The sequence below is a fragment of the Netta rufina genome (assembly GCF_964035555.1).
Source record: "Netta rufina genome assembly, chromosome: 1".
Taxonomy (NCBI): domain Eukaryota; kingdom Metazoa; phylum Chordata; class Aves; order Anseriformes; family Anatidae; genus Netta; species Netta rufina.
The window spans coordinates 125,506,821-125,520,554 of record NC_140123.1 but is presented as its reverse complement, the minus strand read 5'-3'; positions in this window follow the sequence as shown (position 1 = coordinate 125,520,554).

Below are 13,734 nucleotides of genomic sequence, written 5' to 3'. Positions count from 1 at the left end.
GAAAAAGCAGTTAGATTAAAACCTCATTTTCAGTTCAGATAGAATGTTTCAGGAAGTGGTGCTACTATTTCAGAGAACAGTATTGGTCTTTGAATCTCTGGGTGAATTTCATTGGTCATGAGATGCTGAGAAAGCTATCTTGCAAGAAGAAGAGGGACAGATGAGAGGAGAAGAGAGGAGAGGAGAGGAGAGGAGAGGAGAGGAGAGGACAGGACAGGACAGGACAGGACAGGACAGGACAGGACAGGAGCTGGAAGGCACCTAGAAATATACTTGAGTTCCAACTGCCTGACAACTTCAGTTCCCTTGTGACCTAATGTTGGTTAACAGGGAGAAGAGACCAGCACCTCCCTCTGTGATTCCCCTGCTCAGGAAGCTGTAGAGAGCAATGAAGTGGCCTGTTAGCCTTCTTTTCTCCAGACTAAACAAATCAAGTGTCCTCAGCCTCTCCCCATAGGATGTGCCTTCCAGACCCTTTACCAGTTTTGTTGCCCTCCTCATTCAAGTATCTTACTATCATTTTTATATTGCAGAGACCAGAACTGTACAAAATGTTCAAATTGAGTCCACACCAGTGGACTAAACACAGTGTAAGAATCATCTCTTTTGACTGGCGGGCTATGCTGTGTTTAAGGCACCCCAAAATGCAGTTTGTTCTCTTGGCTGCCAGTGTGCAGTGATGCCTCATGTTAAGCCTACTGTCAACCAGCACTCCCAGATCCCTTCCTGATGAGCTGCTCTCTAGACACTCTTCTTCCAGCCTGTACCTGCATCTGATATTACTCCGTCCCAGGTGCAGAACCCAACATTTTCCTTTGTTGACCTTCATGCCGTTGCCAATTGCCCAATGCTCCAATTTGTCTAGATCTCTCTGCAAGGCCTCTCACCCTTCCAGAGAGTCAACAGCCTCTCCCAGTCTAATGTCATCAGAAAACTTGCTGCATTCAACTTCTGCATCCAGATCATTGACAAAAATGTTGAACAGGACTGGCCCTAGAATTGGGCCCTGGGGAACACCACAGGTGACTGGCCATCAGCCAGATAACAGGCTGCCACACTGTGAGCTCTGCTGTTCAGCCAGTTAGTCATTCATCATATTATGAACCCATTCATCTCAGAGTTGGAGAATTCTCCTGAAGGACACTGTGAGGGATGGTATCAAAGGCCTTACTAAAATCCAGAAAAACTTTATGCACCACCTTCCCTTCAGCCACTAAGTGAGTAATATTGTTGTAGAAAATTGAATTACTAAGACAGGACTTTCCCTTCATGAACTCATTTTGACTATGCCAAATAACAGCTTTATTCTTTGGATGCCTTTCAGTAGCACACAGAATAATCTTTCCCATAATGTTTCCAGGCAATGAGGTTAGACTAACAGGTCTGTATTTTTCTGTGTCTTCTCACACACCCTTTTTGTAGCATGAGAAGATGCATCATAGCAATGTTGTATAACATTGGCTTACTTCCATTCAGATTGGACCTTCTCATACTCCCAGGTCCTTTGGTAGATTGTTGAGAGAGGTCTAGTTAGGATCTGCTAACTCCTTCAGTACTCTGTGGTGAGTTGCATCAGGTGATACAAACATTCAGCTGATAAAACCATTCCCTTACAATTTTATTTGCCACAAATGGAAAGTCACTACTTCCCAGTCATGTTTGTCCAACTCAAAGGACCAGGCAGCCCAAGATCTATCATAAATATTAAAAATTGGGAAAAAAAAAAAAAAAAAAAAAAAAAAAGACATTAAATACTTCAGCTGTTTCTTCATCCTAGTAGAAAAGATGCAGGAGGTAAGGTTTCCTCTCTTCAGTCATTACAGACCATAATAGCACTGCATAACTGCTCTTATGATTTCCTTTGGAGAGCGTGTTCTTGAGTAGCATTCTGCTGCAACAGAGTTTGTTGAATAGTTAAACAGGAAAGTGACAATGTTATGGAGAGAATCAAGATTCTAAAACTTTCATTTACTCCAAAATTCCTGTCTTCCTTTGAAGAGAATGTGGATTCATTTCACATAGGTGCACTCTCTGTGCCTGTGTTCTGAGATATCCAAGTATTTTATCCAAAATTATGTGACTCACACTTCATAAAAATCTGCTTGCCTGTGGTCATTTAACTGAAGCTGTGTAACTCAGACACTGTAGTTATGTGCCTTTTCAAGCAGACCCTCCTGCATCTGGCTAACTCAGGGTAAGGACAAAACTCATTTTCATCTGGCAGCAATAATCCAAGGAAGCAAGCATATCTTATATGTCCAAAACTACCAACTGGATATGCAAGTCTTTTTCTTGTCAGGTGCCACCGGTCAGTGGAATATCTGTATATACATTTAAGCCTTGAGAAAGGTCTACCATGGAGGAATCTGCATATTGTTAGTGTGCAATAATGTCTTTATTGCGTATACAGCCTGTACAGGTCTGGAAAACTTGTGAGGTGAATACATGAATTATCCACATATACATGAATACAGTATTGTTTAAGTAAAGTTTTTTCCTGTTAGCATGTAAATTTATTTGAAGACACGCTTATCAACTTCTGAAAGTAAAGACAAAAAGTTTCCTTGTTTTCTAATTACTGAGAGGTAGAAAGAGTGGTTGGCAGTGTGTGTGGAGGGAGACGTCATGAGTAATCCTTATCAATTGATTCCCTTCTTATCTTTAAGGCGCAGATGACTGCTGTGCTCTCCGAAGTCCACAAGTTAGTGAGAGGACCTCTAGCTTTTTTCTTTGTGACAGAATCTCCAACTTCTTTCGCTTCTCTATACAGTGTGTTAGGTTTTCCAAGTGTATCACTGATCAGCACAAGAATAAAGTGTTGGATATATCTTTCAGCTGTCACACAAAAATGGCAATTATCTTCCAGATATGTCCTTGATTCTGGTTCATAAAAATGTGGAATTAAGTGCATTAGTATGTATTTAGCAGATATTGTTACAATACATTCAGGATGGCTGTTAATCTAGGAATATTACAAAAAAGTATTTTCTCATTATCTGTCCCGAAGGGACATTGAACTGGAGAAGCGGACTAATTTTTACCTGTGGCAAATTCAGGATAAGATCTGTGCTCATGAGAGTAAATTTAAACTAAGCCTTAGAACCTAAACACTGGATGCTAATGTGTGAGGTGAAAAGGGCCTTGAATTTCAGAGATTATTGGTCTAATAAGCAGAAACAATTAAATTTCAAGTGTAGATTATGTTATTTTGATGATGAATCACTAAAAAACTATAATTTGCAATCGCTATTCCTCTAAGAAGAATCAATTTCAGTTACAAGACTTCAAGCTGGCTTTCTTAAATCAGTTGTTCCCTGGAAAATCCATTCTAAACTCTGATGAAAATGAACATAAGGAGAGTCATATTGGAAGAAAAAAAGGGATTTGAGAACTGAATGTGCAGGAATGAACAACAGAAATTGCAATGGTCTCATGTTAACCACTGTTAAATACTGCCACAGTATGCTTGTGTTCCAGAAAAAGTTTGTGAATGTAAATAATAAAGCAATTAGTTTAGTTTCTTAGGAAGTACTGCAAATCCTTAGGAATCTTTTGGGGGCTGTACTACTCAAAGGATGAAAGTTGAGCAGGACAGTATCCAGGAAAAAGAAGCAAGCCCAGAAGAATTTTGCAAGAAAAATGATGACTTAAAAATGTGTAATTGACCTAGAGTAAGTACTAAGCATAAATTAATCCATTTTTAAAACAAACTGCTAACTCTGAGTAGCAGAATAGAAGCACATAGGTATTTAGCACTGTCTGAAGACAAGGCAGTTAAAAGGAAATGAGTGATAAAAGCATTCAGATTGCATGTATGTGTACTTTTTGCAAGTGTTTGAACTTGAGTACATGCAATCTTTAGCTATTCCATTATTTACTAATTAATTTCACTAGAGATATGGCTGTTACAGTGCAATAGACAATTACAACTGAGAAGCAGGCATATCAACATTTTGTTTTAACTGTATTGTCACAAAAATAGATTATGCAAAACCACAATATTTACAGTTTAGTTAGGTAACATAGAAATTCCATAGCTATTGGCTATGCTTTAGCAGGTGTCAGTAAGAACACTGTTTTTCAGAATTGTTTTGGACAGAAGTATATCCATATTATTTACCAATAGTTACAGCTGTGAACTGGGTATCTAACGGTCTTCAGTCATAGAAATTATTCTTTCTATCCAGTCCCCAAATCTGCTGTCTCCATTTGCATTTTAGATCATATTTAACATTACTTTGCAATGTCACAAATAATGTTTGTGAAATACAAAGAAGATAGACATTAAAAAAAAAAAAAAAAAAAAAAAGAAAAGAAAAGAAAGAAAAAAAAGAAAAAGAAAAGAAAATGACCTTATCTTTCCTGAGCAGAACCCTCAATTTCCTCTGGTTCTACAAATTTGTCATTTTATGTTCATACTCTTTTGTTTTAAGTTAACAGCAAGATCCAAGAGAAACTCACAAGGGCTAAAGAAAACTTGTGGGGTCAGGGTAAGAGTTTAGTAAGTCAAAAAGGAAAAAATAAAAATAAAAAAAAATATATAAAAAAAAAACACAGCACAAATCAAAACAAGTGATATAGTCACTCACCACCAGCTAATTAATGCGCAATGACAGACCAGGCAACTCCCTCCCCCCTCCAAACAGTTTTGTTTTATTTATTTTATTTATTTATTTATTTATTTATTTATTTATTTATTTATTTATTTATTGAATACTACATCATATGGTACAGAATATCCAGAATATCCCTTTGCACATTTGGGATCAGTTGTCTTGATGTGTCCCCTCCAAGCTCCTTGTGCATTCCCAGTCTTCTCACTTGCAGGGCAGTGTAAGAAGCAAAAAAGCCTTTGATGTTATGTAAGCACTGTCTAGAAATAGCTAAAATACTGGTGTGGTATTAACATTGTTTTAAACACAAATTCAAAACATAGCACCATGCATGCTGCTATGAGGAACATTGACTCTCCCACCCAAAACCAGGACATCTTTTCATCCTCTTTGGTATAGCCAGGTATTGCACTGTCCTTTAGAGATTAAGGTCTAAATTTAGGATTATGGAGATTTCAAGTTCCACTCTTATCATTGATTCATAATGTATGATCATGAATGATCTGCTAACTTACCAGTGCATTTCTAAAATGGATTATGTCCCAGACTGATGAAATGAATCTTTTTCAGTAGACTCTTATATAGTTAAATGAGTAAGTTGTACTTTCACTAATTTCTCAAAAGCAGGATCAACTTTCCCTGTGAAACTCCTGTGACATTCTTGTTCAAACTCTTCTAAAAAGCTTGCAAAGAGACTATATATGATTTTTTTCCCCATGTTTTATGCCTCTAGTCATAAGAAAGATCCAACTTTGTCATTATGAAGCCTGCCACTCCTTGCTCTATCCATAATATACATGGAGAAAAGTTTATTCCTGTATTTTCAGAGTTATCTTTTCATTATTTAAGCTCTTTTGTAGATTTCTTTAAACTAAATAAGGCCATTCCTTTCAATTTTTGCATTTTTTTCCATTTTTTACAGTTCTGTTGCACAGTTTTAATAAAGCCATATAGAAAAAGGTAATGTCTTAATCTGTGCAATAAACAAATGTGCTGTTTATATTCCAGCACGTCATTTGTCTTTTTTTTCAATTGTCTTCACAACTGTTTCTTTTTTTCTTCTGATCCATTGTATCCACCAGATTCTTCTGCTAAATGACAACGTCTTCCCCATCTGGTACATTTGTAGATGTCTGTTCATTTGTTCATATTTTTTCGGTCTGCTTCTCCAGTTTGTCCACTGAACATGTCTTCCAAAGTTTTGTTCTGAATATGTTTTCCAAAAAACTTTCCAACCAGTCCCAACCTGGTGTTATTTGCAGAATTAATAGTCTCCAGTGACCAGAAAAATAAAAATACTGCTCAAAGTTATTAATAAATTAGCAAGCTATCAGAATCCTTTGTTCAATCCCTGAGGAATTTTCCCAATTCTCTTCTCCAGTTCTGATAGTGAACTATTTATATGACTCTTTAGGTCTGAATTTTTCAATGAGTGTTTCATTCAGTTTACAAGACAGGTTTCCCAGTTTGCCTATGGGAATATCGTTTGAATGTTAAAAAAAAAAAAAAAAAAAAAAAAAAAAAAAAAAAAACAGGAGTGAAGCTGTATCACTTTCAAATTTACTCCCTAATCCACAGCCTCCTACTTTGTCAAGAGAAAAATTAGAGAAGTTTAACATGATTCCTTATTGATATAGTCAGCTATTATTCATTGATTCATTTCCTTCTACATGCTATTAAGGATTTTTTCTTCAGGTGGTCTCAGGGATTACTGGAATGCTTCTGACATCTCTTCAACCTTTAGTAAAATACCCTGGTTAAATTCTATCAGGATCAGCTGAATTAAGAACATCTACACTTCTAAGTATTTTGTAACACATTATTTTCCTATTACAACCCAGCACCTTTTTTTTTTTTTATGTTGCTGATGCAAATGATACTAGCTATCTGATATCAGCTGACCACTTAAGGAAACAAATCAAAAGTTTCTTCCAGCTTTTTGCTATGTTCTTTGTCTTTGGAATTTGAAGGACTATACTATTACAGATAGTCACAGAGAAAAGAATAGGACTCTTAGATTTCTAACAAGGATATATATTACCATATGAGACTCCGTAACGAGGTACTTGCCTTTTCTAAAGAATCTAAACAAAAGGAGACTTTACAAAATTAGCAATCAAAAAATGTTTTTTTAAAATTGTCCTCAGTTTTCTTTTTTTCATTCTGAAAAGTGTATCTTATCCTGCAATGATAATGAAATGAGATTAAATTTCTCATAGTAAAAATTCAAATTCAGAGGATTCCCAGTAACACAACATTAATATATATATACATTAATGTAAATAAGAATCCTTTCTGTCTTTGCACATCCAAATAGTAAAAGTAATTCATTTGAGTAAATGAGGAAGAATAATTTCTCTATATACATGTCTTTTCTAAACAACTGCATAAACTGCTATGGTTTAGGAAAGACAAAACTACCAACAGTGGAAATGGAGAACAATTAAGTTCAGCAGGAACCTCAGGGGGTCTCTAGTCTGACTTCCTCAGAACAGGATAAGGTCTTAGGTCAGACCAAGTCACTCAGGGCTTTATGCATCCTAGTGTCCTGGTTTTGTCTGGGATAGCGTTAATTTTTTTCAAAGGCTTGTATGGTGTGGTGTTTTGGATTTGTGATGAAAATAAAGTTGTTAACACACCAATGTTTGACTGTTGCAGTGTAAGCGGTGCTTACACTAAGTCAAGAACTTTTCTGCTTCTCATGCTGCCATGTCAGTGAGATACCTGGAACTGCAAAAGAAGCTGTGAGGGAACAGAGCCAGGACAGCTGACTCAAACTGACTCAAACTGACTCAGCTGACTCAAACTGAGATATTCCATATCAAATGATGTCATGTTCAGCAACAAAAACTGGGGGAAAAGAAGGAAGAAGAGGGAGTGTTTTAAATAATGGCATCTGTCTTCCAAAGTAACCATTACATGTGATAGAGCCCTGCTTTCCTGGAAATGGCTGAACATACACCTGCTGATGGCAATGAACTCCTTAATTTGCTTTGTTGCACATGCTGCTTTTCCTTTATCTAGCCAACTGTCTTTTTCTTAACCCATGAATTCTCACACTTTTACCATTGTGATTTTCTCCTCCATCCTGCTGGGGTGGGAGTATGCAAGTAGATGTATGGTGCTTAACTGCCTACTGAGGTTAAACCACAACACCTGGTCTTGAATATCTACAAGGATGGAGACTGCACAACGTCTCTGAGAAAACTGTTCCAGTGTTGGAGGTCCTCACAGTAGAAAAGGTTGTTCTTACCTGGTTGGAACCTTTCCAGTATCAGTTTATATCCATTTTCCCACCACACACCATTATGGAAAGCCTGGGCCCATTTTCTTGATAACCTCCTTGTAGGTACTGAAAGACAATTAATTAGGTATCCCTTACATCTTCTCTTCTCAAGGCTGAACAAGCTCAGTTCCCCCAGCCTCTCTTCTTAGGGTGAGTGCTCCATCCCCCTATCTTGGTGCTCCTCTACTTACTTATGGCAATTTTTCAATGTCTTTCTTCTATCAGGGACTTGAATATTGAATGCAGTATTTAAGATGTTGTCTAAAAGAGTGCTGAAAAGAGGGAGATTATCACTTCCATAGATGTACTAGTTATGTTGGTGTTAAAACAGCACAGAATACTGTATACTATGCATATAGTCTCTGTACATTTACTGAATTTCTTTAAGTACCTTAATGTTTAACTGCTGTGGTAGTTAAATTTGTTTACGCAAACTGTTTTCTTGGTCAACCTTTGGAATATACTTTTTTAGAACAGCACTGTTATTATTCTTTTCACCATCAGATGTAGGAAGATAGTACTGGTATGGACTCATTGGTGAAGTTCCCAGTAATGCAGATTTTCATTCCTTTTGCACTGCTCCTGGGGTTTTGGCTGCCTGGGTTTTAGCTCCCTAGGTTCAGGTCCAATTTTCACAGTTCAGCTGTTGGACCTTAAATCAAATCACTGTGAGAAGCCTCAGTTGGGCCTGTCCCCTTACTTTGCTTCTAAGCAGGGATCTCACCCTTGGTCTTTACTTAAGCTATGTTACAGATATGCCTATGCTTTTATATGTGTTTAGCTGATCCGGGTACTTGATCCTGACCTGTGGACTTGACTTTTTGGTCTGATCTTGGCTCTGCCCTGTCTGGTGCTCTATGGACTTGTCTGGCAATCACTGGACTGCTGGCTGACCCTAGGTACTATCACAGAACTTAGCTGTTATTCTTGCTCATACACTCTTGGACCTTACACTCTTGTATACCTTACAGTGCTGTTACTGTTCTTGCATACCTTGTGGTGACACTAACTTCCTGGCTCACCTTGCATTATGGAACAGCCTGTCCTGCTGTTCCCTGATGCAAATACATGCTTCATCCATAATTATCCTTCTGTGACTAATCAGGACTTGAAGAATGTTCAGTAGCTTTTGAAATAGATGACCTGCTAGTATTTTCTCTATAAACAGTGGGAGGACACCTAATTTGTTAATTGCCTCCGCACAGATGGGGAGTTCAGGTTGGGCTAATGTACATATGACCTCTGTGTTGTTGTTTACTCATGGGTAGATAGACTGAAGGGAAGCATGGGAGATCTCCGGGATATATCAGCCTTATGCACTATGGACTTCAGTATGGCTGCCTACCAATAAGCACCAAGATAGTGAGGCTTAAAAATGCAGTGGAGGACTTTCTCCACAGGTGTTAGCACCCAGAATGTGGTATGGTGACACGTGACAGTAGGCACTAGAACATTGCATAGAACCTTGAAGGTGACCTTCCTTATGTCAAAATTCTATATTTTCTGTTGGTCCATCCAGATGCTCAACACAATATGATCCCAAGTAATGGAGGGTCATTTTCTGCAGGGTGAAGAAAATATCTGCCCTACAGCATCTCACTTCCTGGAGGAAAAGACTGGTTCAGTTCTTTCTAGATGCTTCCTGAGCATGAATGTAATTGAGAATACAGCAGCAGTAGAATCAAAAACAGCAGTGAGAATGGCAGCAGGATCAGTCAGCTTGTTACTCAGTTGCCAGACATGGTAATCATAGTCTGGCTTTTGAGGTGTGTAGTGAGTATTTGCATATGGAAAGTTCTGTAGCAGATCACCAGGGCAAGAGAAAGTTGATGAAATAGTTACAAGATCTTTAATTTGCTTGTTGCATAGGGGATGAATTATAATATACTAATAGTCAACAAAAAACAAAGACTATTTCTCTCAGCAATTTGGTGACATGAACTGTGTCCAGTTCTACAAATGTACGAGTAATTTAAAGCATTAAGATGGCACTGTAGTATGTTAATAACTCTATTAACAGATTATAAATTGTTACATAATTTCATTGAATGTTGAAACATCACCAGCATAGATGGTATTTATAATACTTGATAAAAGCAGTATTTAAGCCTACTATTTTTCTTAATAACTGTACTGCTACAGCTTGATGAATCCATTATCCCAGCAGAGGCATGGAACTGTGTCTGTTTTCCTGAGGTTGGTCTGGTCATAAAGCAGAGCACATACTCCTTACACATCTACAGAAACACACACAAGCACACACAGTCACACACACAGTCACACAGATCACCACACATACAAAATAATTATCTTACCAGCATACATATAAACACAGTTCTCATACGAACAAAAAAAAAAACAAAACAAAACACAGACAAACTGATCTTGACAAATACAGTATGGATGGTCCCTCATCTCATTTAGTAACACATTCACATCACCCCTAGTCTTTTTTTTTGTCACTGATACACTTACAGAAACCCTTCTTGTTCTCTTCAATCCCCGGCGAAATTCAATTCCAGTAGGGCTTTGGCTTTCCTAACTTCATTCCTGCATGCTTGGACAATGTCTCTGTATTCCTACCAAGCTACCTGTCCTTGCTTCCACACTCTATAAGCCTCCTTTTTGTGTTTGAATTCAAATAGGAGCTCCTTGTTCATCCACACAGGCCTCCTGGCAAAAGAAGGAGAAATCAAAATTGTTGCCCTCCTCTGGGGTACATGGATTTGACGTGAAGGAGAGCCTAAGGAGAACCCCTGCCGGAGCAGAGTCTGAGCCCGAGCTGCAGCCCATTGAGAGGAGCCCACACATGAGCAGATGGTCTGGCAGGAGCTACTGACTGTGGGGGACCCATGTTGGAGCAGTTTGCTCCTGAAGGATGGACCCCATGGTACAGACCCATATTGGAGCAGTTCTTGAAGAGCTGCTGCTTGTAGGAAGCCCATGCAAGATCAGTTCAGGAAGGACTGCATCCCATGGGAGGAACTCCATGCTGGAGCAGGGGCAGAGATTGAGCATGAAGGAGTAGCAGGGACAAAGCATCATGGACTGACTGCAGCCCCCATTATGCCTTCCCCTGCACTGTTTGGGGGGAGGTTGTAGAAGAGGGTGGATGGGGGAAGGTGTTTTCAGCTTGCTTTTAGTTTCTCTCTGTTCTAGTCTGTTAGTAACAGGCAATACATTATATAAATCTCTCTATGCTGAGTTTGTTTTGCCTGTGATGACAATTGTTGAGCGACCTCCCTATCCTCATCTCAACCCTTGAGCCCTTTTCATCATATTTTCTCCCCCCTTCCCTTTTGAAGAGGGGGAGTGAGAGAGAGGTTGGGATGGAGTTCAGCTGCCCAGCTGGGTCAAACCACCACACCTAGCCATCCAGTTTTTAGCTTTAGGGGCTTAGAAAGGCTTTGTTACTTTCAAGAGTCATATGCAAGATGATTCCATAAAACAAAAGAAACTATGGGAGGGTAGGCCACCTCATGGCAAGCCGGTGTTTAGATGTGTATTTAATAACACTGTGGAACAGCTGTTGCTGGAAAAGAAAGGGATATGGAAGAGGTGAGAATGCCCCTGGGAACAAACTCATTAGATGACTGGGACCACTGTTAGTATTCTGTCACTAGTCCCATGAGTGATGAGTGATTTTCCAGTAGATAAGTGAGAAGACAGAGTATATGACCAGTGCTAACTTTAACACAAATGTTCAAATGTTTCTTTTTTATTTTTATTTCTTTTTTTGACACAGTAATTTTCACATCAGGGCAAGCAGGGAGGGCTGTAGGCAGGCAGATGTCTACCCTATTCCTCTGGAAGTATCAAGAAGTGGCTTTCCAGTGAGGCATAAATGTTGTCCACCTGCCTCACCTGCTGGGTTGAGACTGAAACCCAGATGGAGGAGCCATGACCCACCCGGGCAGACATCTATATCCAGACAGACCTCCCAAGGACCAAAAGAGCTGCTCAGACTATCTGTTGCAGGGAATGTCAGTATCTTAAGGTCCCCATAGGGCCTGAAGGCAGAGTTGGGTGTCATGGGTGCAAGTGTGACCAGGCAGATGAGCTCTGAGCAAGTTGCGAGGTCGCGAGACGAGCTTGGCAGGCTGCAATGCATCCAGGAATCCAAGCAGGAGATTAGCATGTGGTATTATGCACTGGCACACGCTGAGCAATAGCCTTACCATAAGTCCTCAAAAGGGAGTGGTAAAGTGGATTCTGACCCAAAACCATCAGAATTCATGGACTCGCAAGACACAAGAGGCTGGATCCTCATCTCTGCTCAGAGCAGAGTGAGAAGCATCCCCTACATCCTTGAAGTGTCCCTACACAACAGATATGATTCTCTGGGGCTCAAAAAAATGAGATAGTGTCAATAACAGCAATGGTAATGTACAAGACCCAGGAAAGGACAACTCAAAAAAAGTGGACCAGCAAACCACTTGTACAAGAGCCAGTGCCACAAAAAAAAAAAAAAAAAAAAAATGGAGTGTGTTGGTAATTGAATACTCCTCTCTGAGAGGCACCCATTTGCCACCCGGGCAATCTCTAGAGCGAGGTTTGCTGCCTGCCTGGGGCCTGCATTTGTGACATCACAAAAAGGCTACTGAACTTGGTCAAACTGGACTTGTTCCCACTCTTTCATGTAGGCACAGCTAAGGCCACATCAAGGAGACTCCAAAACATCAGAAGGGACTTTATGTCCCTTGGAAAGATGGTGAAGGGATCAGGAGCACAAGTACTGTTCTCCTCAATCCTCCCAGCTGGAGACTGGGACCCAAGGAGGAGGCAGCATGCACATCACATGAATGATTGGCTTCATAGTTGGTGCTATGTTCAGGGTTTCAGGTTTTATGATCTTGGGTGTGCTCCTTACATGGTTCAGAGCTAAACTATTGCAGCAAGGAAATGGGAGCCAGAAGTACACAGGATGTCATCAATGTGGCTAATTTTATAAAAACAAACCTTAAAACAGTAGAAACTTTACAATGCTTTGTATTCAGGATAGGGATGACCATTGTTGCGTTAAGGGGTGTAGCTGATTAACCATTACGGGCCCGGTCGGATTCAGAGTACTGAACCAGTTGGACATTCACCAAAAACACGTTAACCGTCTGGGGGTCCCGTCAGACATTCACCATCAACACATTAACCATCTGGGGGTCCGTTCAGACATTCACCAAAAATGCATTAACCATCTGGGGGTCTGGTTAGATTCAGAACACTGAACTATCACGGATAACCACCCTCACCCTCGTTGCACTTAATGAGAGTTATCACAATGCAATCAAGTATGGTTTATTACAGCAACAGATAATCAGGTTCTTTTGGATTGCCGGTGATAGGGGCTGTCTGCAAAAGCAAGCTAGTATGCATGAAATACACAGGTGTTATAGGTGTTACAGATGTTACAGGTGTTATAGATGTTATAGATGTTACAGATGTTACAGGTGTTTACAGGTGTCACAGATGTCACAGGTGCACAGCCTAGAAATAAACACGTTAAAAGGATCAAAGACTCTAGAGAGATTTATAAACAAGTATTCAGATCTCACCCAAAGGCGTCCCAATGGGGGGGGAAGAGAGGCTCAGCCCGTCAACTGATCCCAGGAGTCAGGAGGTCCTAAGGATGTTGTATTTCCTCGGGATGGTATCTCCCCTGACGGTGGTATCTTCCCTAACATCCCCTTTCTCTTGGGCCGATTTATATCATTTTCTATCTTTTAGGTGGAGCTTGAGTGGCTCTAGTCAAGCATATCTTAGTTATGATTGGTGTAAAGTTTTCCCGTCTCCGTTTAAAGTAATAGGCTCCGAGAAATTCAGAGCGCATGCTCAGTGAGG